Genomic DNA, 23606 nt, shown 5'->3' with positions numbered 1-23606 from the left:
AAATAGTTGTAGATGGAAATAGATAAAAATAAGAAATTTAGCATTTCAATGATACTTTATGGATCATTCATAATGACACCACTCAGTCTTCCTTCTCAGGCAGCATGATTCTTTTCTCCCTTAGTCTCACAGACATCAAGAACATCTCCTGGCTTCCATGCTGTGAGTTGTTGGATTCGAATCAAATCTCACTGGATTTTATTATTGTGTCGGAACAAACACATGTGTGTTTGCTGGGGGAGGGACCAGGTTGGAGTCCACACGGTCAGGCCTGCAGCCTCATGGCAGCCCCAAGAGCCACATGGCAGGGTGCACAAAGCCTGGATAGGGCAGCTGTCAATCAAAAGGCCCGCCTGGTAGCCACCCCCTGGAACCCCAACCCAGCTTCTGATTGGCTACACCACCCCTCACTCCGGCTAGGAGGGCACTGAGTGGTCAGTGAGCTGGACATCCCACCTGGGAGGGGTGGGAGCTGGACATCCCACCTGGGAGGGGTGACCATGGTAGCCAAACCACATAAATGCAGGAGCACATGGGCTCCGTCTTGCCTTTTCTCTCAGGACTGCCATTGCCATGTGGAACCAGACTTCTGTAGAATTTTTCAGTGGTAGCTATTTTTCTCTTGATATCTCTTCTTAATCTCTTTTCTTTCTTTACTCTTTTAATCTCTCTTTACTCTGTCCTTAATCTCATTTGGGTAACTTAAAACCAATGAGTTGTATTTTACTCAGTTGTGTGGGTTAGTGTGTGCTGGGTACTTTGGTGAAATGCTTTTCTTGGTTGCATGTTACCCCTTTTAACTTTTGCCAAAATGCCTATTTTGTCACTAAATTAAAAGAAATCTCTTGAGAAACGTATACAGCGTTTTCTCTTTACACTATCTCAAAGTATGAAGAACCAAAGGCTCTGCAAAAGTTCGGGAGGCCAACTCTTGGAGTCTTAAATGTAAGTAAAACACTGGGGCAAGCACGTGGCTTGCACCCAAGGTCTTACACATGCTGAGTGCTTTTGCGTTATTGTGCATGCCTCTTACTGATGGGTACATAGATCCAGTGTCTTTTTTCCATGCTCCAAACTGGCAGGATGCTACAAGAGAAACAATCATGTTTGGACAGCACAGTGTCCAAAGGACTATGCTCCATCAATACCTTCACAGGCACAGCGTCACTTTAGCATTGTTATAAATTTTTGGATTAAGACAGTGTTACATTAAACCAGTTCAAAGGATAAAAAGAGAAATTCCTGTCTACCTGTGATTAACATCTACAGACATATAGATTTCACCACTTTTTTGTCTCAAGCGATATATTTTTCACAGCAGCAGATCTGTTCTGTGCTTGTAGAGTGTCTAGCACTGGACACAGTAGTCTATAAAGCAATCTTCTGGAAAATAATCCAATGCTAATAACAATAAAGAAGAAATTAACCAGTAAAGAGTGTTTTAAGTACAGGGAATATAATATTGAGTCTAATTACATGGTCATTCAATCCCCAACATGGATATGACTTCAGGATACATTTCTTCATCCCTCCTTATTTAAAATACACATACAATATCAGTTCCTGAAATAAAGGCTCAAATTAGTCTCAAGTGAACTGTAATGCCAGAAAAATCACTATCAAAACCCTCCTGATTTACCCTGATATAACCGGAAGCAGTAGACTGTAATTTCATTTGGAAATACTGTGATTGATTACCATCATTTCATTTTTCAGTTACAATAAGATAAGTCTGAATTGCTCATGGCTAGGCTTCACGAACAAAGATTTGGGAAGAGCTCTACCCACGTTTGTTGCAGAACTCTGAATTAATTTCAGTGTAAATGAACTCAGGATTAGGCTTTTTGACAAATTTTTTGACATATATGTGGTGAAGGGAGGAAGACAACTCTAGAGAAAAATTTAACTCTTAAATTAACTGAATTAACCTGAAGGGACATTTGCCTGCCTTCACACACTATGCAATTATTTGGGTATAACTTCATTTCCATCTTGCAGACCTTTAGGTTCTTCTTCAAAAGTCTTTCCTCTTAACCATACCTGACCATCACATGATGGAACTTACGAGTCAGCAGAATTATTTAGTGAATCTCCCCACAAATAGGTCTGAACAATATTTTGAATGAGAGGTTTAGATAGGCAGTTCAGAGATAATTTTCAATGCCATTTCAGGGAATACTAATAGGAACTTCAAATGTACAGACTGTAGGGGGGTAGCTAAAAAGGGATTTCAGACACACTGGAAAATCACATAATCACAGAATATGCCAAGTCAGAAGGGACCCACAAGGATCATCGAGTCCAGCTCCTGGCGCTGCACAGGATCATCCCCAAGAGTCACACCATGTACCTAAGAGTATTGTTCAAACACTTCTTGAACTCTGTCAGGCTTGGGGATCTGACCACTTCCCTGGGGAACCAGCATCCAGCAACTCTCTTGGTGACAGGACAAGGGTCAATGGTTTTAAACTGAAAGAGAACAGGTTTAGATTAGATTTTAGGAAGAAATTCTTTACTGGAGCACTGGGACAGGTTGCCCAGAGAAGCTATGGATGCCCCATCCCTGGAAGTGTTAAAGACCAGGTTGGATGAGGCTTTGAGCAACGGGGTCTAGTGGAAGGTGCCTCTGCCTACGGCAGGGGAGTTGGAACAAGATGATCTTTAAAGTGCCTCCCAACCCAAATTATTCCGTGACTCTATCTCATCAAGTTATCTAGTAGGCAGAGGTGGCTTTTGAAGTTCAAAAATTAATATAAACTTAAGCGATCAAAACTTCTCACATGCATTTTCCACTCAGATAAAATACAGGTTAGAACTTTTTTATTCCCTACAGAGACTGTTCTGACAACCTTTCTGCAGTAAGATGCATTTATGATTCTCAGTATGGAAAACGTGTTTATACCATCTGTTCCATATTTATAATTCTTTAGTTTATATTAAAGAAAACAGTAAACTACAGGGATATTATGCATGCTGTTGAGGATTTTATAAGATTCAATAAATTCCCTCTTAACAATCAATGTTAAGCCTACAATAAATTCTAATCTTTCTCCTGCTCTACATTTCACTTTCTCAGTTCTTCAATCAGTTTTGTTGCTCTGTTCTCTAATTTAAGATGAGATATCAATTTTACAACAGGATAGCAGGCTAAACTCCCTTTTCAAGGAGAGTCTGTGTGGAAGAATTGCAACATAGAGCCATTGAAATCACTAATTTTAGCTTTGGGTGGCAAATTGAAGAGTTAGAAAGAATAGTGCAGAAGAAGGAGACTTAAAACGCTTTGGTTTTTCTTGCCAAATTGTTGTTTCAATGACACCATCCATCATTTCCAGAGCATGTAAGAAACAAATGTGATGATGACCTAGATTTAGAAAATTATCAAAAAAGATCATCATCTCTGTTTCATCCAAAACTTGAGTTCTGTGAGCATGGGTCAAGCGCGTGGGTGATTCAGATTTAACTCCCTTCTAGGTGGACTGGAAACACCATAATCCACCATCTGAGACTGGACGAATATTGGGCTGCCTCAGTATCCTTGCAGAGCCAAGTAAGCATATGCTAGAATAGAGACTTTAGCCCCACTTCCCTCAGATGAATGTCTTCATCTTCTGGATAGACAGTTATACCAAATAACTGGTGATGTATTTTATTGAGTTATGTCTTCAGTATCCAGCAGTGAAGACCTCTCTTTGATTCAGAATCTCTTCCTGAATGGAGAAGATCTGAATCAGGCTTTTCCACAGGGAAGTCCTCAACTGCTAAAATTAACTATTCATTCAAAAAAGGTCTCAGTTTCGTCTCTTATTGGTGTTTTCCTATTTCATATACCACATATAAACACTTACTGAGAGTAGTAGCAAAGCTGTGAGTCTGGATCTCCAACCAGAGAGCTGGACAGATTCTGATCTTCACTCCAGCTTGTATTTATTTTTAGAGGATGACACAATATCAGGAAATCCCTAGTGGAGTGGCATTTAGGAACTTCTGATGAGGATTTGAACTTTTCAGATAGAAGAAGGAAGAGATAGCATTTTCTTCCACATTTCAGCTAACTGCTTTGACTCCTACACTACTGGTAAATGGGAATAACTCATCTATAATTTCGAAACATTAAGTCAAAACAGTTTCACAAGTTGGCTGTGTCATTAGGACAATGATGTTCTGTTGTATTGGGTTTTTGTTTAAATGTGGGGGTTTGTCTCTGATCAGATTGTATACCATTTTCATTACATATCTGTGTACATTGTAAATCTATAACAAGTTTCTGTTCTTGGTCTCCCTTTGAAGAACCCCTTTTCGTTTGACGTTCCTCAGATTTATGATGGATTATGAGTCACTACTCTTTCTGTCATCTAAGAAAACAAAGGAAAAGGGCTAGTTTCAAAGTAGTATGTGAAGTCTTTCAGCTTCATTTTATTTCTGGTGACACATTCCTTGTTCTCTGGAAATTATACTGAGATTCCCCATGAAAAAGCCTTGGTATACAAGGAGAGTTTCATTGACATTAATAATGATGTCCTATAGCACAGTCTTAAACATGCACTGATTTTGGTGCATGCTTAAGGCTTAAGTCAGCAGTATATTCACTGCAGCCAAAGGAGAAGCTTGGGATTTATATTACCACATTGAGAGCAGGATTGGTTCTTACAAATTTTTATGTTCTCACTTCCCCATAGCTGTGCTGTCATTATTGTCTTGTTCATTTGAGCACACACATAAAAAGCAAAAAAGAATAATGTCTATACTGGACAAAAAAATTTCTGTAGAAAGGATGTAGGCAAAGAAAAGGGAAGAGGTGCACATCTGTTCTCTTGCAGAATACCAAAAATCTGTGATAAGATTAATATGTTGTCCTTTTTCCTAAGACCTTTTTACTAAATAAAGGAACATATTACTCCATTTTTCTTAAAAAAGAGGATATTTGAATATATTAATTTGTTGGAAACATTAATTAACTGTTTAGGTTAACTGTCTCTGTAAGCACAAAAGGCATAATTCTGGAAAGACAAAATGAGCCTTTTGGTGGGGGCTTTGGAGGAAACAAGGGGATGAGGGAAAGCAAGTGTCAGTTCTGCTAGTAACCCCTCAGTAAGTTTTCCCCAAACAAGTCTAGTGAGCCGAGAGGTTCATTTGTGTTTCACTGCCCTCTTGGACCTTATCTGGAACACTCGTGTCACACTGTGCAAGTGACCACCAGTGCTGGAGCAGGTCAGCTGACTGCAGGAGGAAAGTCTCCTTTCATGTGTGGACACCTTCTCGTGAGTTAGAACACAGACAGGGGCCAAATAATTTGCAGGTTGTGGATACCCCTAGTGGATACCCCTAGTTCCTAAATATGTTCAAATCCCTAGTCTTTTTTGTGCAGTAGGCAACCTAAACTCTGAATGCCTCCCATGAGCCTGCACCTCTTCCTCCTTGATAAAAACAAGGACAGGTTTCTGTCTTCTGCTTGCTTTGGGTAAACAACACCCTCAAAACTTCTCCATAAGTGTTGTGAGAGCTCCATCTCCTGTTAAAGTTGGCTTTATCAGCTGATTTAAAATCTCAGTTCTGGTTTAAGGGCTGAATCACACCTGAGCTGTCAGAGAAGGAGAAGGCAGGCAGACAAAGAGATACTGCTAGGATCAGCTGCAGAAACATGTCAGGCAAAGGAATGCCCCTGTGGTGTCTGAAGGATGACCTTATCTGTCTGTTTTTCCTTGCCTTCATCTCTTATTTCTTTGGTCAAATTCTGTATTCTGTCCCAAGGTTCTCCACTGACTTTGGTCAGGTAACAAGTGCAAGGCAAAATTCAGTCTTTTCAGAAAATTCCCTGTAAGCAAGAATGAACAACTCCTATTGTTAGAGATCTGATCCGTTACAAGGTATAGCTGGTGGCAGGGCAAGATGTAAAGAGCTTGAGTAGGAGTTTAGGTTATTTACTGACAGATTTTTAATCAATAATCTGTTATTGCTTATTTCATTTAATTATTGATACCAAATAGTAAGATAAAATACGCACCTTTGCATACTAGGTGACCTTCAAGTTACTCAAAAAGATGAAAAAATATGCAGACAGGCAAGGGGAAACACAGCTTCTGTATTTTCAAGCCATTTTGTGTTAGGTCTCACAGGAAAAGGAAGCAAGAAGCCCATTAGCCCTAAATAGCCCTTTCCTCCCTGAAACACATGCCTGTAGTAGTCCACCCAAAAGTGGTTTTTTGTTTTAGTGTCAGCTTTTCTAACACATACAGATGGAGCCATGAATGGTACCAAGATACCACTCCGAAAAATCTCCATTAGCTTGACAGATAGGACTTCAAGTCAAAGGCACTTGCAGTAAGATGCAGCACTACAAGAGGAAGGATCTTCCATACAGGCAGTTCTTCAGCCATTTTAAATGGCTTGTCAAAATGAAATAGGCACCAAATGCAAGTAAACATTATCAGGCATCCCCCTCTCTTCATTTATGATTGATTTCAACTTTCAGCTCTACACTTGAAAAGAGAAGTTCTTAAGTGGGCTTTCAGACATATCTGAGTGCTAGAGATAAGATGATACTGAGAACTTCTGTCCTTTCAGGGGTGGGGGAAGGTGTGCTTGAACTGCTTTAGATGGGGAAGTGAGTTGAATCTGTGTTTCCCATAGCTGTATGAGTACTCAGACTTTAAGCCATTCCATGTACATTTTCAGGGAAAACAGCAGCCACTGCTGTACATTTGTCATAGATATCTCTCAGGCATGCCGTAAGCAGTTTCTAAGAATGCCTGATCAGGCTGAGCCTCTCAGCGAGAGGGACTGTCTGCGTGGACTTCAGTGAGAATGAAGCACTTTTCATCTGTCCTCCTCAGGCTGAGCACTTCTGGGCAGGCACAGAAGCAGAACAGGAGGTTCTCAGGGATTTTAAAGGTTAAAAATTGAGGCATCTCCAGAGGCAGCTTGTGAGGCTTTTCAAGGTTTGGATGAGAGCTGAGCAGGGATTTTTCAGGTTGCACATTTTGATGCCTGAATTCTTCCCAGTTCTCCTTGGAGGTAGCAGCATCATTTTGATTTGCAGGATGTAAGAGTAGGGAGCTTCACTGCCCATAGTGGGACTTCACACCTAAACACCTGCCTAAATACTTTAGAAAATGTGATTTATAGGTCATGACAATACTATTCCACACATTTCTTCTCTCCCGCACAAAGCTTGCAATTAAGGAGCAGATAATGAGTATTATAAAACCTGTTTCTGCTGTTTCTGAAGGATTTTTTTATATGCAGTCCCTCAATAGAGAGAATTTCAGTAATCTAATCCATATGTTGGTGCAGACAAAATAAACAAGCACATTTGGAAGATGTAGGCTACCTTTGCCTTATGTTTGCCTTTGTGGGGAGAAAAAAATAATAAAAATACTTTTCTGCCATTTGATCATTTTTGTGGGTAATTGTCAGGTTAAACTGAGGCTGTCTTTTCCAGATAGTTAAAATAATAGCACAGTTCCTTAACCGCAGCAGTAAAGTATCAAACACAACCAGTTGCAAAGCTATTAAATAATTATAACACATTTTACAACTGCTAAAAAATGTATATGAATTTTAGATGGTGATATTATCATATCCCTTGTTAATATTCCTCAGCGGTTTAATAGAACGACTTATGACAATTAAGTACAGTAACACCTTCTATTACAGTTTTAACATAATTTTGCATTATATTTTCTACACACTAAATCACAGCTTCAGAGGAATCAAAGTGAAACACCAAAATGCCAATCACCTCAGGATCCTGAAGGGGCAAAGGTGGGAAGTGTACTTAGTGTGAGTAAAGCTGGACTGATCAATCTTTGGGGATGGTGATTCCTCTACTCAAGATGCTCTGTGGGGCTTGAAACAACCATTTAAGTTCTGAGGATAAATTCTTGGTGCAAGCAAATAGAGCAGGCTGTGGAAAATACTAACATAGATCAAATTCATTGCTTTAAAGTCACTCTATACAACAGTAGTAGAATAATCTCACTATTTTATACCACAGCAACAATTCCTCCAGCGTCATGGGATCCTCAGAGCATGCAGATAGATTTTAGTCTTTTGGACCTTTTCCTCTGTTTGTGCTGTACCCTCTGAACTGCAGAACATCAGTCCAGATTTCCGTAACCTTTTTGTTCTGAGGCATCAGGCAAGCTGTGCAACTTGTCAGCAACTTGTTGGCCTCAGCAAGTCTGCTTCTGAGGGCTTGGAGGAGTTATCATGAGTTGGGCCTAGTTAGCAGAGCTCTTAGCATAGGTCCATGAGCTTTAATTGACTGTTTCAGAAGTAGATGAATCCTTTGTTCCAAAAATAAACAAGTACTTTGAACAATTTTTGTGTGCTCAAGGAAAATAAACAGCCAAGTTTCACATACATCCTGTTGAAAATTGAGAAGATTCAAACTTGTCCAGAACTGTCCCAAATAGAACCAACCACAGCAGCTGATTGTGAGCACCAACTGTAAATCGGAAAAAGACGGTGGGACTAGTAGTGATGAGTCACTAAGCATGTATTTTCTGCCATTCCTGTAGCTTCAGAAAATAAAGAATTTACAAAGAGATTCCTGGGGCACAGACCCCAGAGGGAACCCAGGAAGAAGAAGAACCTCAGCGACTTCTGGGGAACCCTGGGAATACCTCAATCGTCTCAGGACTATGTACCATACAGCTGCACCATTGCACTGACCCACCTGGCATTTGTCCCAGCCCACTTCATTGCTGCCATGAAGCAGGGAACTTATGCAACTCATAAAAATTCATAGATCTGTGATTTAACAGTTTCCATAATGTCATTTGTTGTATAACTTCACCAAGGCTCATTGGAAAAATGTGCGTAGCAGTGCAAAAGGGCTACAAACTACTGGTTAAAACCACACATTTCTATAAAATCCCACTGCAGAAACATCCACAATCTCACAAAAAATGGTAGATATAATTAGAAATTTGTATTACATTAACAACTAGTATTTAGTCATATTCTGCAAACTGAGAAGTATCAATACATGAAAAAGGAGAAATCTACTGTTCTGTCACATCATGAACAATTCAGGTCTCAAATGCAGGAGACTAAGATCCTTGACCATAGTGGCCATTAGTTAAGCAGTTTAACAGTAAAGGAAAAAAGGAGAAAAGGAGTAGCAATTAAAATAATAAGATTCTCTAGAAACATAATAAGATGCTATAGGAGCTGTCCCGGAAACATCTATCATTTGGCAATGATAATCGATAATTAAATGAATTATTCCTTATTTTGAAATGGCCATTTCAGGAATATAATCATCTGTTAAATGCCACTATGATTTAGAAACAATGTTACATTTGGGATTTTTTCCTTACAGAAACACCCATTACAAAGAGAAATCAGAAGGGCTATTCTAGGAGCCTCTGTGAACTAGAGCTGTATGTTATTAAACAACAGATATCCACTGGCACATAGAAAAATACTTAATCAGATGATTCTGCATTTGATCATTTGATATATATGCCACTACCACAGAAACAGATGTCTAAATGATGCAGTGTTAAAGTAAATCAGTGTAGACCAGAACTGTGATTCCTATAGAGGATGAAATTCTCTCAAAAGTTCAAGCCATCCTCCAGTTTGTAGCGTTGTTCTCAATTTCCAGGAAAATATTTGGGCTTGCTGGAAAGAGATGGGGCTATTCAGTAGGATTCAGCTGAAACTTTTACAAACGAGATCTGGGATACAGACAGCACAGGCTCTGTGATCACTCTCAAATTGTTACATTATCCCTCCAATTGATATTGTAGCCCTCCAGCTGAGACTTTCCAAGGAGCCTATGGAGGGTGTTAATGCTAAACAGTGTGACTGGGAAGCAGTCAGTGTCAGCTGGCCTCAGGGCCCTGGACTTCCTTCAACTAGTAATGTTGCCATAGGCCAAGAGTTGGTGAACTTTATTGGTGAATTTTCTACATATCTCACTTTGACTCAACCATCAAGGAAGTGGTTGAGTCATCATGACCATCAATGACTTTGGAGGTCTTTTTTCAACCTAAATGATTCTGTGATTCTATGTTCACCGTCCTGTCATATTCTCAATACCTATAAGAAACAGTGTATGTTGAGCTCTCTTTCACAAGCTGTACCTGAAAAACTGTACTGACCTCTCTAGATGTTCTAGTTAGACACCCTAATCACATCTTCCACACACCGGATGTTCACACAGTTGCTCAAAGGCTGATGTGTACCTCTCCATGCTGTCATGGTTTGAGAGCCCTAAAATCCAATTCCCTAGTCCAAGGCCCCTCCCACATCTCAACCCAATGTGAGATGTGTTTTCCAGACACCACACTAGACTCAAATGGGGAAAGGGAATATATTACAATGACTGTGCAAAATAAATACTACAATACATTATATACAATCTTAGCTATCTCTACCATGACATAAAAGTATTTACAATGGATCAAATCTCTTCTCTCCTCCAAATAAAAGTCCAGGAGGGAAGAAGGAAATGATCCCTTCCATTCTCAGAGCAGCAGTGTCTTCAGGGCAGCAGCCTATCTCTGTCTTCCATGCAGCAACTGTAACTGGATTGTTGTAGCTGGATCTCTGCCAGTACACACGAGGGGGTATCCAAGCCCCTCGGCCACTCGGCTTCAAGCGAGGGTCTTATCTTCCATGGGCTGCATTCACCCAGACAACGGTCGCGTCACCACGTCATACCACGAAGCATGGAGGTCTTCGTGGCGGTCTGTATCTTCAGGGGATTCATGTCCCCTTTGCAGAGCTCTGTGCTCTGTCTCAAGCAGCGGGGGGGCCGAGGTCACCCTCTCCGCATTCCTTCTCGGAGCTTTTCAGCTCCTTCCTGCAGTGCATGTTGCACTTCACCCCTCCCTTCTAGGAAGTGAGGGGTCTCCAAGGAGTTTGGGGGCTTTTGGTTCAGTTCTTACCCCAAAAACTCTGTCTGTAGAGCTTAGGTCGACTCTCTCTGCTGCTGGCTCTCTTTCTCTTTCTCTCTCTCCCTCTCCTTCCAGGAGTTCTCTCTGTGTTGCTGCATGTCTGTTGTTGCTGCTCCGTCTTATCTCTCCTGGCTCTCTGCCACTTTCTCCGTCCACTGCTGTCCCTGCAACTGCTCCATCTGCTGACTCACGGTGGAGAAAACTTCTTTAGCCTTCAGCCACAGGTACTTAGCCCAGCCTTACACTGTTCCAAGTTCCTGCAGCCCCCCCAGCCGGAGGCTGGGGGGCCAGAGCTCCCCAGGGGGGGCTCCTGCCCCTTCTCCTTGTGGCCTTACAACATGGCTACTTCTTCCAACAACAGCTACAACTACCTTCTCTTCCATTCTGCTTGTGATATGTTTATATTTTACAGAAGCACTCATTGGGTAAAACCTCAAAACTTCAAGGGTCACCACCCCCTGGGGTTTTACCATTTTATAACTGCACGGGGAAAACTGTTTCCCCCCACCATATGTGCGCACTTCCACAAGTGCTCTAGCACAGAACTTACAATGCCAGCATGCTGACTGCCAGGCTTCCAAAAGGTGATTCCTTACAGCCTTTTCTGAGGAAAGAGCAGGAAAAAAGGCTGTTCAAACAGCTAGCAAGGCTCAGCAGAAGGGCATCTCCTGTTGTACCCCTGGGTGACCCAGAAATTACACTCACGGTCTACCCCCACTACATTCTAGAAACCTGCAAAGACACGTCCCAAAACTGGCAGGCAGTTCCCCACAGTGAGGAAACTTGACCAATCTGTCAAATGACTGATATTAAACTGTTTTTGTAACTCCCAGTAACGTAGACTAACAAGACAACACTTTCAATAGTGTATCTCAGGACAGGAAAATTATGGAACACAGATGCCTGACTCTGTCATATGTCATTCTTCTGTCCTACTGCCTTTGACAAATTGACTGGTAGTTGTAGGATAGCTGCATGGGTTCTTCGTTTCCTCATCTGTGTCTTCTCAGCCCAAGATCGAAAATTAACATGGTCTTCAATCAATTTTGCAAGTTATTAAATCTGTTTACCCCTGCAGCAGGTATATGCCAGAAAGTGGTGGATTGACCAAACCTAGCCCTTCTACTGAGAGACTTGGTACATATGTGGTGTGTACTAAAATCCTTTTCAAGGATAATCTTGACATCTGATCTCTGATGTAATTAGCACAATTGCAAATTTTCACAAGGGATTCTCTGTTCTTGTCAAAATCTTTACTGTAACAACCTTTGAATTACAATACAGTAGTGAGTGTACTACAGTGCTCAGTAGAGAAAGATATAGTAGGAACAATTCTAAATGAAATTAATTAGAATGGTTAATGTTCGTGAAGCACTTTGAAGATGGAAAGAGCTATAGTAGTGTTAAATTATAATGATTAGCATGCCAGATCTTGAAGGTCTTACTCATTTATTACCAATTTGTTACACAGACTAAACTTACATTCACTTCAGCTGAAGATTTATCTGAATAAGATATGAATCCAGATTTCCAAATTCATAAAATAATAGTAGTAAATATGGATTAATATACCAATCAATCTGTAAAAAGGCTGTGTTCATAGCTCCTGGTACTCGATTCTGCTTAAGAAAGACTTACTTGGAAATGTCCTCAGACCAAATAGCTCCATTGTTCATTTAGTTTGAAAAAAAAAATGAATAGTACAAGCAAAACAATAAAAGAGCATTCTGCACTAGATTAAATAGGAGCTCTGTATGAGGGGAAGGGAAGGCAAAGCAAGACAAGGGCCCAGAGAGAGAGAAGTTCTGCTGGACCTGATATTGCAAAGGAAGGATGTTGGTGACGTGAAGGTCAGGAGCAACTTTGGCTTCAGTGACCATGAGATGATGATTCTCAAGGAGGGAGCAAGACAAATAGCAGTACGATAATCCTGGAATATAGGTGAGAACACTTTAGTCTGTACAGAGATCTGCTTAGAAGAATCTCATGGGATACCATCCTGGGGAGAAGAGGGATCTGGGAGCACTGCCTTATTTTCAAATATCTCTTCCAAGTGCAAGGATTGTCAATATGATGAGCATGAAATTGAATAAAAACAGTAGGAGGCCTGCGTGAATGAACGAGGAGACCCTGAAAAATTCAGACATACAGAGGCAGCAGACAAGAGGTGGAAGCAGGGGCAGGTGACCGAGGAGCAGCTCAGAGACACCGTCCAGTCATGCAGAGATGAGGCAGTGAAAGCCAAAGCCCACCTGGATTTGAATCTGGCAAAGGCAGAGAAGAGCAGCAAGAAGGGCTTCTACAGGTATATCAGCAGCAAAAGGAAGAGTAATGTGAAGGAAAATGTGGCCCCACTGCTAAATGGTGACAAACAACATAGAAAAGGCCAAAGAATTCAGTGCCTTTTTTTGATCAGCCTTTACTAGTAAAAGTCACGTTCACCAACCCAAAGCCTTTGTGACTAGTGGAGAAGTTTGCAGCAAGGTAGGCTTACCCTTGCTAGAGGAGGATCAGGTTAGAGAACATTTAAACAAAGTGGACAAACACAAGTCCGCGGAACTTCATAAGATGTACCCATGCTGAAGGAGCTCTCCTGGAGAGTCAACACTGAATTATCTTTCAGAAGTCATCATGATTGGAAGAGGTTCACAAGGACTAGTTAAATTCAAATAACACACCAAGAAAGGCAAAAAGAGGATCCAGGGAGCTACAGACCAGCCAGCCTGACCTCAATTCTTTTTAAGGTATTGGACCAAATAATCCCAGAAACCATTTCCAAAAATATCAAGGTGATTTGAAGTAATCAGCGTGGATTTATAAAGGTAATTTATGTCTGACCAACCTGATAGCCTTCTACAAAGAAATGAGTAATCTGGTACGAGGGGAGAGCAGAAGTAGACTTTAGCAAGGCATTCAACCATCTTTCATGATATCACCATTGGCAAACTGATGAAGCACAGGCAAGATAAACAGACAGTAAGGCAGGCTAAAAACTGGCTGATCCTTCCGCTTTACTCAGCATTGATGAGACACATCTGGATTGCTGCGTCCAGTCCTGGGTTCACCTGTATAAGAGAGATATGCACATACTGTAGAGAGTCCAGAAAAGAGCTGCAAATATAACTAAGGGCCTGAAGCCTCTCTGATACAAGGAGAGGCTGAGAGAGATGGGACTGTTCAATCTGGAGAAGAGAAGGCTCCGGAGGAATCTTATCAATGCATATGAATACCTGAAGAGCAGGTGTAAAGAAGACAGAGCTAGGCTTTTCTCAGTGGTTCCCTGTAACAGGATCAGTAGCAATGGGGAAATACAAACTGAAATACAGGAAAGTCCATCAGAACACAAGAAGACAATTTTACTTTCTGAGGATGGTCAAATACTGGCACATGGTGTCCAGAGAGGTCTCCATTCTGAGAAAAGGAAAAGGAACAGCTGGAAAGAGACTGCCCCTTGCAGTTAGCTGTGATACTGTATAAGAATTCACACATTTAGGTTTAGAAAAATGGAATGCTTTGTGAAAGATTACCAAAGTGACAACCACAGAAGGTATGAATCTACCTGCACCTCATTCTCCAAGACTGGTCATTTACTAACCCTCTCTTAATTCCCTTGTGTCTCCTTATTCTTGTCAGTGCTTCAGACTATTCTGGGAAAAAAGTTGTGACAGAATCCAAGATCAGCAATAATGGACATCACATATTGTCTCCCAACACCATCATTGAATGTGGAAGAAAGTTCATTTATGGGTGAAATGGGTTCATCTCTGTTGCTTCAGTATTTCTCTTCACTGCAAAAGTAGCACCTATACCTGGTAGTTACTTGAAAATGGTTTACTCAAGGAAAAGAATTCCAGATACAGCAGCACACTTTAGTAATGTAATTAATTCCTAGTGAAAACAAAGTATCTTTGTAAAGGTAATAAAAGAGATTTTAATTCACATCTTATAAACTTTTTTCCCCGCATATGATATGGTTTCTGCAAATAGTACGTATCTCACCCAAAATTTATTTGGTGAGCAGCCACCCACAGGGAGCACACATCAAGTTCTGAGTTGCAATAATGTCCAGCTTTTCCAGCTCTTGCTGAGAACTAGCAGCTCCTCCAGTACTCCAGGGGTTTTTCAAGTAGTAAACAGAAGCAGCAGCTGGCCAGGATGCTAGGAGAAGAAAACATAAATTAGAAACAAGGTCTTTTTTGGTTCTTGCTTAAAGCCGTGTTATGAGAGAAGATGCATGTGACAGGGATGGGAGTGCCTGTGAGGAGAAGTTACATGCAGACTTCTTACAGAGAATTTAAAATATTGGTTAGCAGTATCAATGTGTTTTGGCTGCATGCAAGTCCTTGTGTATTATCATAGTGCCAGGAAAGTACACAGCACCTCTGAGTCATATAAAAGTTCTGGTTCCTGCACATAATCTGCATTTAGGCAGAAAGTAATAACTCAGAGTGGAGAAGAGCAGATAATAGTTCCCTAAATAGTATCACATGACAACTTGAGTTGATTTTAACTTTGTTGTCACTCTGTACATATCCATAGCAAAACTGGCTTGTAAGCACATTGCAAACCCAAATTCCTGTAGAACTGTATAACCTCAGCACAGCATGCTCCTTATGAGTCCTGGTAGAGTGAATAAGTGCTTTGATCACATAGCTGTTGACGTTAAATGTGGGCATTTAAATTACACTGTCTCATATAGATGCTTACGTGAGACTCGTGAAGTCTCTACACAGCTGATGGAGAGACACAAACTCCTAACTCAGGCTCTTGTCTCCTGCCTCTTCATTGACTGTGCAGCAAGACTGAGCTCCTGCAGTGGGATTTATCTCACCTAATTTTAGCAATTCAAATGTTTAGCTTTTGGCTAAGCTGGTCTCCAAGCTCCTTCTACATTCAATGCAGAGATGGGTATTTCCACAGAAATGTTAGTGTTCTTAACTTACACAATTGTCTTGAGGTGGGATGGCTTGCTTTCTCTCAAGGCATCCTTGACAATACATTATAGCAGCGGACCATGTGAACAGTTCAGAACGGATGCCTGTAATCGACATATTATACTACATAATGTGATACAGAAGAACTTAAAAACATGGCAGTCATAAGCAGTGTAAAAATTGATTTGTAACCACCAAAGCTCCAGCACACATCTAACTACATTCAGCTGCATGGAAGAATCATGAGTAAAGGAATTAGATGTCTATATCATTCTAACATACTATTAAAGCTCTTGGAGGTTAAAACCTTCCGAAAATAATGGTGCTGTTGAATTCAGTGGTGTACTAAAGATGAGGGTTCAAAGATATTTCAAAGAGGATCAGCAACTTCTCTTATCTGTGTCCCACTCTCAGTGCTTTATTAAATTATGAAGGAAGTTTCATTTGAGAGGGGAAGACTAGCCCATCAGAGGCTACAACCAATAATAATTTACTGCGGGCAAAACTTGGCAAATTGTAACATTTGTGAAATATTATGAAAATAGTTTGTTGGGAAATGTTAAACTTTTCTAATAAGCTAAACTGGCAAAAAGGGACCAAAAATATACACATTGATATAGCTCTTTTTAATAATTTAATATAAAAAGAGAATACAATGAAATCAACTGTCAAGTATAAAAATCCTCTTAGTATTCTCTTTTCATGTTCAAAATCTTTGTTGTGTTTGAGCATCCATAATTGCTTTGTGTCAAGTTCCGTAAGTCATTTCCATCTGTCTTTCGGCAAACTTGAAAATGTTTTTTGTTCTTTTGGCTTTAGTAGAAATCAGATATTTCTTTCAGCCAGCGAGGCTACTTCTGGCAATTGTTTATCCTCTGCCTCTCTTTTGTGATCACTGGGGCCATCTTTCACTTCACCATGATACATGTATATTACTGTTTGCACCATCACTCACAGCTCATAACTTGGGGTAATCCAGAAGGGCATTGCATGTATCGTTCCTTCTGTTTAGCCATTGAAATAACTTTACTCAGAATCAAAAGCTGAATGAAACAGCTGAGCCCAGCACACAGAGCAGCTAACATGGGAGTTTCTGAAGGGTTAGCTACAGACTGTACTCAGAGGTAAAGCAGTTGCAGAAGGTGAGTTGGGAGAGCATTTGCATGCGTGTGTGTGTGTGTGCATTATCTCTTCAAGTTTTGTCCTTTGGGAAGGCTGTGGGGACAGTGTCTCAGTCTCCTATTAGGCTATACTGATTGACTTGACAGTGTTTCCGTGAGACCCATCTGGCCTTGACTAGCAGGTCTTTGATCAGAATCAGTGCTTGAAATCATCAAGTAGCTAATCCCTCCCAGATTACTGATGGAATGAGACTCTGCAGCGAGAATTTATATATAAATCATTTGCCTGATGTGCTTTGGAACCAAGCAGATGAAGGAAGATTGGAAAGAAAGACAATGACTGCACACAACATACAGGAGGGATATTTGAAAAAAACACATCTGGAAAGCACCACTGTTGAAGATTCAAGGCAGCAGGGACCCATCACTAAGGAACAAGCTGTATGACAGATCAGGGTTTGCAGAATAGGGGACGAGAGTACCATTTAATATACCTGCTCAAATTCCACAAAATACTCATGTCTGAGCCACTAACACAGCCCTGTGCAAGTGATCTTGAAGGTTTATGGATCAATTTTCTAGCCAATATAGTGCAAGCTGGGGCACAAACCACTGGCAGCTCCTACCATCATATCACATTTCAGAACAGCATCAACAGCTCCTTAAAAACCTGCCTGTCCTATATTAGGGAAAAAAAGCTGAGAACTTGACATCTTGATGTGAGTGATATATATCAGAGATCTGTCAGTACAAAAACTACCTTGGAATTTCTAAAAAAAATTTATGACAATTTCATAACTCTAAAAATAGTGTCATGGAAAGATAAATTTGATTTCATCTTGGCAGATAAAAGGGCACTGATCTAAGAACTAAAAACAAAGATTTTTTTAGGAGCAAGTCATCATGACTTAATTACATTCATTATATGCAGACTGAAAAAAGCTCAAATCAGTAATAAATATGGTTGGTGATTTAAAAGAGACAGGTTCATAAAACTGAAAACAACTATAGGCTGATAGAACTGGAAAAAGATATGAATAATTTGGGAGAACTGATTAAATATTTTATTTGATGGTCAAAAAGCTAACATCCCAACGCTGAAAAATTAGGTGATGTTAGTTATAAAACAACTTGACTTTAGCAGAAAGAATAAAAGCACCTACGAAAGCTAAAATATAGTTGTGATCTGTGTGTGCGTGTGTCAGTTGGGAGGGTTGTGGTGGGAGGTAATGAAAAAAAGGACAACACGACAGAAATGTATATAAATTTAGAAGATAGAAAGTTTGAGGAACTGATTAAGAAAACAAAAAAGAATAAAGTAAAAAGCAAGGGATTATACAGTTGTATGTAATAAAAAATCCAAATATAAGGAATTCTGCCACAAGTGTTGGTTTTATCCTAAATTAGTACTGTCAGTAATAATGCAGAAAAGTGTTCAAAAACATTCTGGGTTTTATTTGGAAAAAGGACTGTATATTTGGATTACATGAAAATGATGAGTACATTAATAAGGAATTTTTCAGAGGCTTTGTTTACATATGTATGTAAAAACTATGACATCAATACAATCTTTATTAATTTTGCTGAGAAATAAAGTGAGTTTTGAATGGGATTTAATCCAAGTTACCCGGGTCTATATTTAGAAATGCTATAAACAAGTCATTTGTTAGCCAGAGGGGTCCAGAGGAAACATTAGGCTGGGAGTCTACATTTTTTAAGGAAGCCTCTTTAAACTCCTAAAGTAGCTTCAAACTCCTAAAGCACTGAACAGATTTACTTCTTCATCTTGAAATGCTGATGCTTTCTTCAGTAGAATGCCTGCTATTTGTTAGGCACTTCACAAAGTCTCATATAAATTCTTTCTGAGCATCTGACGAGATGTTGTGTTTTTGGCAAGACAGGATGTCAGTGCCTGCTGCTTTTGAAGGCAGATTTTTTTGTGGAAGGTTGTATATAAATACATATTAAGGAAGAATGTTTTAACATAACATATGAGACATAAATATTCATTTCCTGCTGCAAACTATAGATGAACAAGGTATTCTAATTCCTTCTGATTCTTGAGCAATTATTTTTGGAATGTTTGCTACTTCTCCCGTCTGTTGCTCCTTGATCCCGTGTTTTCTGTAAAAAGCAAAATACTTCACTGTAGGCTTCCTGGATTTCAGGAAAAAAACATGCAATGGTGAAGCTGACCAAAACAGTGAACACTGTTCTCCTGTGCCCTATATATGGAGGATGCTGAGAATATCAATGGTGGTACTCCCTACCAGCCTGAAATTCTTCCTGAATTCCTGTCGTTTATAAAAGCCAACAAACAAACCCCATAATTGGACAAGGACGAATTGCTTTAAGGGTTTATTTGTGCAAGGTGGGCAGGGTAGTGGGACTGCCAAACTTCTCACCTGAAGTGTCGTTTTGGTATCGGCATCAATCTGAAGTAAATATCAAAGTCCCTGTTCACTGCATCTGTGTGGAAAATGGTGTTTTCTGAAGAAGCATTTTATGTCTTCTATCAAACCACATGGGTATTTTCGTTTTTCCTCTGATTAAAAAATCAAAATTGAAAGCTTTTCCTCCTATTTTTAGTATTTGAAACACAGACAAAAAGGATGTTTTCTCACACATAAGCAAAGGAAGCAAATATTTGCCTCCAAACTTTTCATCTAAAAGAAAAACTGCAGAAGCATTTACATGTTAATAAAAGCAACTCCTTCTACTGGTTATTATCCTCCTTTCTCACTCATGCATATTACAGTGATCCAAGCAGAGAATGAGCAGGCTTTCAGACCTTCCTTAGCATGCAAATGAAGCATTGGCTTGTGCATCACCCCTTGCATCTGAAAGCAACTTGTGTGTCACAGCATAGCACCGTTCAGAAATTTGGGGGATCTTCCTTTATTCGTTCAGTCCAGCCAGGCAACATTTTGTGTGCCTTATGTGTAGAACTAAACCTATTCCAAGCAGCAATAAAACTGAGAGAGAAGAGCAGGTGAAGATAAGGAAGGAAATTAAAATAGATGGCTTTTTTATGGAAACGTGTTTCGAAAAGGAGGAATTACAGCATCTCCCTCCAGCTGTACACTCAAAATCAGATATGAAGGACTATCTGATTACTTCCTAAAGTGTTGCCTGGGCGAATTAAGCGCAGGCTGTGGAGCAGATCCTCTGCATAAGCAATCGCTGTGTGCTTTTACACCAGCTCAAAGACTGGCCTTCTGCATCCTGTCTGTCAAATACACATAGATGCAGAACAGGTGCCTGCAGTCCTCCAGAGCAGGTATATCCCTTTCCTCCCAATGTTTTTTTATGCACCCAATGAGTTTCAGTACTCGATTAAGCTCTTTTCCAACTTTATTTCATAGAGAACAGAAGATGATTTTTGGCAGTGACACTCAGCTGAACTCTGCTTTGTGTGCAGTTAGATTTACTTCTAACACTTCTGAATGTCGTTGCCCACATTGTTGCTTTTGTCCCAAATGCTCTTTTTGTTGGTAGGGTTTGTATTGAAATCACAGTTAAGCCATTCAGCATGGTATTTTCTCCACAGAGTGAAAAGTGTGTGAAAGCAGTTGAAGGTCACACCTATTATAAGAAAACAAAAGAGAGAAATAATAGGGCATCCATTCTGAAGTCCTCAGACTTCCAACATATTATTGCCCCGGTGATTTCGGTGCAGATAAGAAGAGTTGCAAAGGGAAGGAGGCATCTTAATCCAGCTGCTCCTTTCAGCATACACAATGAGAAAGATGCAGGAGTCTTGCTCCCCAGCCTCTTACTGCCACTCCACGTCATGGGCCTGGAGTGATCTCTAGAGAATATACCTCTGTGCCAGGGTACCACAGAGGAAAACATTCAGTTTGTGGGTTTCTGCTGTAGCACCCCTGAACTCCTTGGCACATTCGCTTCCCAAGCACTGCAGTCCCCCAGGTCCCATTTCAGTTATACAAATATTCTTACCTGGGACCTGTGACTAGAGACATATTAACTGGCTGAACAATCCGATTTCTCCAGTAAAGATATAGCTTTTTCTTTTACCCCACCAAATGAAGTGCCTGGGAACAGGACATAGAAGAGAAAGAGAGAAGCAATGTATTTCATTACAATTTCTTCCTCTCTCCAGGTCCTCAACACTTGAGTCAGGAAGTACAACCCTCATTATTTGAAGTGTAATTAATTTATTTCTGTGGGACTCTTCCCAGCCTGTCAGTGTATTCAAACTCTTCTCTTTTAGCAGTTTTCAGATATTAGCCCTCCTTTATTGTATTTATCCTTCAGTAGTATAGGACAAGGAGTAATAATTTTAAACTAAGAAAGGGTAAAATTTGAGTAGATAAAGGAAGAAGGTTTTTACAATGCGTGTGGTGAGACACTGGAATAGGTTGCCCAGAGAGGTGGCGGATACCCCATTCCTGGAAATGTTTAAGGTCAGGCTGGACAGAGCTCTTAGAGATCTGACCTAGCTGAAAGATGTCCCTGCTTGTTGCAGCTGAGTTGGACTTGATGACCTCTAAAGAAGTCCTTTCCAACCCAATCTATTCTATGATTCTCTTATTCTGTGATTTGGAAGCAGACATTTAACACCTTTGAAGTGAGCAGTACAGCTTTTTACACATTGTCTTCACATCTTTTTGTAATTATGCTGGTTTCTGTACTACAGCAAGTCTCTGATGCTGACAAGTCAAGCAGGGAAGAGCCTGCTGAGGTCTGGTTGTTTGGGCTGGTAGGTAGCCTGTGCAAAGGAGCTGTGCAAACCTCCTAGGCAGCTCTAAAGACACTAGGGTCTCACAGCTCTAAGAGATAAGAAGTTCTCACACAGTTCAGAAACCCTCCTGCAGCATAACCCTACAGTTCCAAACAGAAGGGGAAGAAAGGGTTGAGTTCACCTTTGCTCCAGCTGACACAGGGAGGGTACACAGCATTTGTTAGCCAGTACACCTCTTTTAGTAGCAATGAGTTGCCAAACATCCCTTGCTTTCTGAGTCCTTGTCTAAGTAAGTCTGCATCTCTCCCAGGCCCCATTTTCCTCTGCATGAAAATCTGAACACTCAGCTAAACATCCAAACAGTTGAGCACAGTCATTAGCCCTAGATCTTTTTTCCCCCTAGGCCGGATGTTTCCTCGGGTGAGGAAACATATAATTCCCTTGGAGTATAAAACACGGTGCAGAGCCATGAGCTACCTTGCAGGCCAGAAGAATTAAAGCCACTTCCCTATCTATACCGTATCATATATATTATATTAGCACAGTACTATACCCGGGCTAATACACCCAGTTCTGTGTTGGAGGTAATAAACTTGCTTACTGGACTGCAGCCAACCTCATATTGTAGCTAACCTAAAAGAGGTATCACAGCTAACTAGTGACAGAACAGACAGACTAAGTATTCTGGTGCTTAACCTCTATTGAACTCTATGCTGCTGGAGCTCCATTGCTTTCAACACCTGAGCTACTGAGTTTAAAGCTTAGTCGGGTATGTATTACCGGCTACTTGAGGGGGAATATTAAATGTGACCTGGTGCAAAGAAGGAGGGAATAGGATTCTCCTCCTTTTTGCCTCCCAGAAGTGGAATTATATATGAGACCATTTTTCTAAGTATATATGGTCTTACTGTCAGAGCTTGCTGGCAGAGTGACTTTGTTCTTCCACACAAAGCCCTAAATCATCAGTCCTGGAACCATAGAACAAGAGTATTACAAACAGGGAATGTCAATATTAATATCTCATTTCATTGTTTCTAATCAGCTAAAATTATTCAGTCAGGGCAAGTTCTGCTCTCTATTATCCTAGTGCAATTCATTGATTTCCACAATAGCCAAGTGTAATTGTGTGCAGAATTTGGCTATTAATGTAATTTTAATAAAAGTTTCTTCATGTATATTTCATAAATCTATTATTTTGCAATGAGAACTTTCTAATCAGAGAGAAGGTATCTCTAGATATTGTTGCTCATTTGGTAAGGTAGACAATAAGTAATAAATACCACTGCATTAGAAATGTAAGCAAAAGTGAAAACTGGAAGTTGTTTTAAGATGAGAGTAGATTAAATATAGTATGTTTGCTTAAGTATCTTTATAATGTAGCTTGGCTTTTCATCTCACTCTTTGGTTAAAATGACTTTCTCTGGATTTAACTTTTCATACAAGAGGCTAGAACACCTCTGCACTAATGGAATAAACAAGACTGTTAAATTAAATGCATATTGTGCCAAAACCTTCCCTCAGCAATATCTGTGCATAGGAATTCATAAAAGGATTTAAAATCAGAGCTGAAGGTCACCTCTTCTGTATCACAGGCCATTGCATTTCTTCCCCTTAAGGAAATCCAGTAATGTTACTCAAATTAAAACATTTCAGCTCCCTTGAGACCTTACTGTTAAGTGCTTCAGACAGAGATCAGCTGAAACAGAGCCACCACAAATGCCCACAACCTTTGCAACACCAGATAACAAAGAGGTGCCGTACTCTTGTACAACAGGAAAAACCCAGAGCCCTTGATGCTCTGAATCGGGAAGAAGCCACCTTTGCCTCTAAATGTGTGAACCTGGCATAGTGGGCAAGAACCAAACCAGTGGGTCATCTGTACCACAAAGGAGCAGTGTCCAGTTCTGCCCTGGGGGAGAGTTTTCCTGATCATGAA

Source organism: Pipra filicauda, unplaced genomic scaffold, assembly GCF_003945595.2.
Source record: "Pipra filicauda isolate LSUMZ 115617 unplaced genomic scaffold, ASM394559v2 scaffold28_size6257848_pilon, whole genome shotgun sequence".
NCBI classification, from domain to species: Eukaryota; Metazoa; Chordata; class Aves; order Passeriformes; family Pipridae; genus Pipra; species Pipra filicauda.
The sequence above is the reverse complement of the archived record's forward strand: the minus strand, read 5'-3'. Positions refer to the sequence as shown.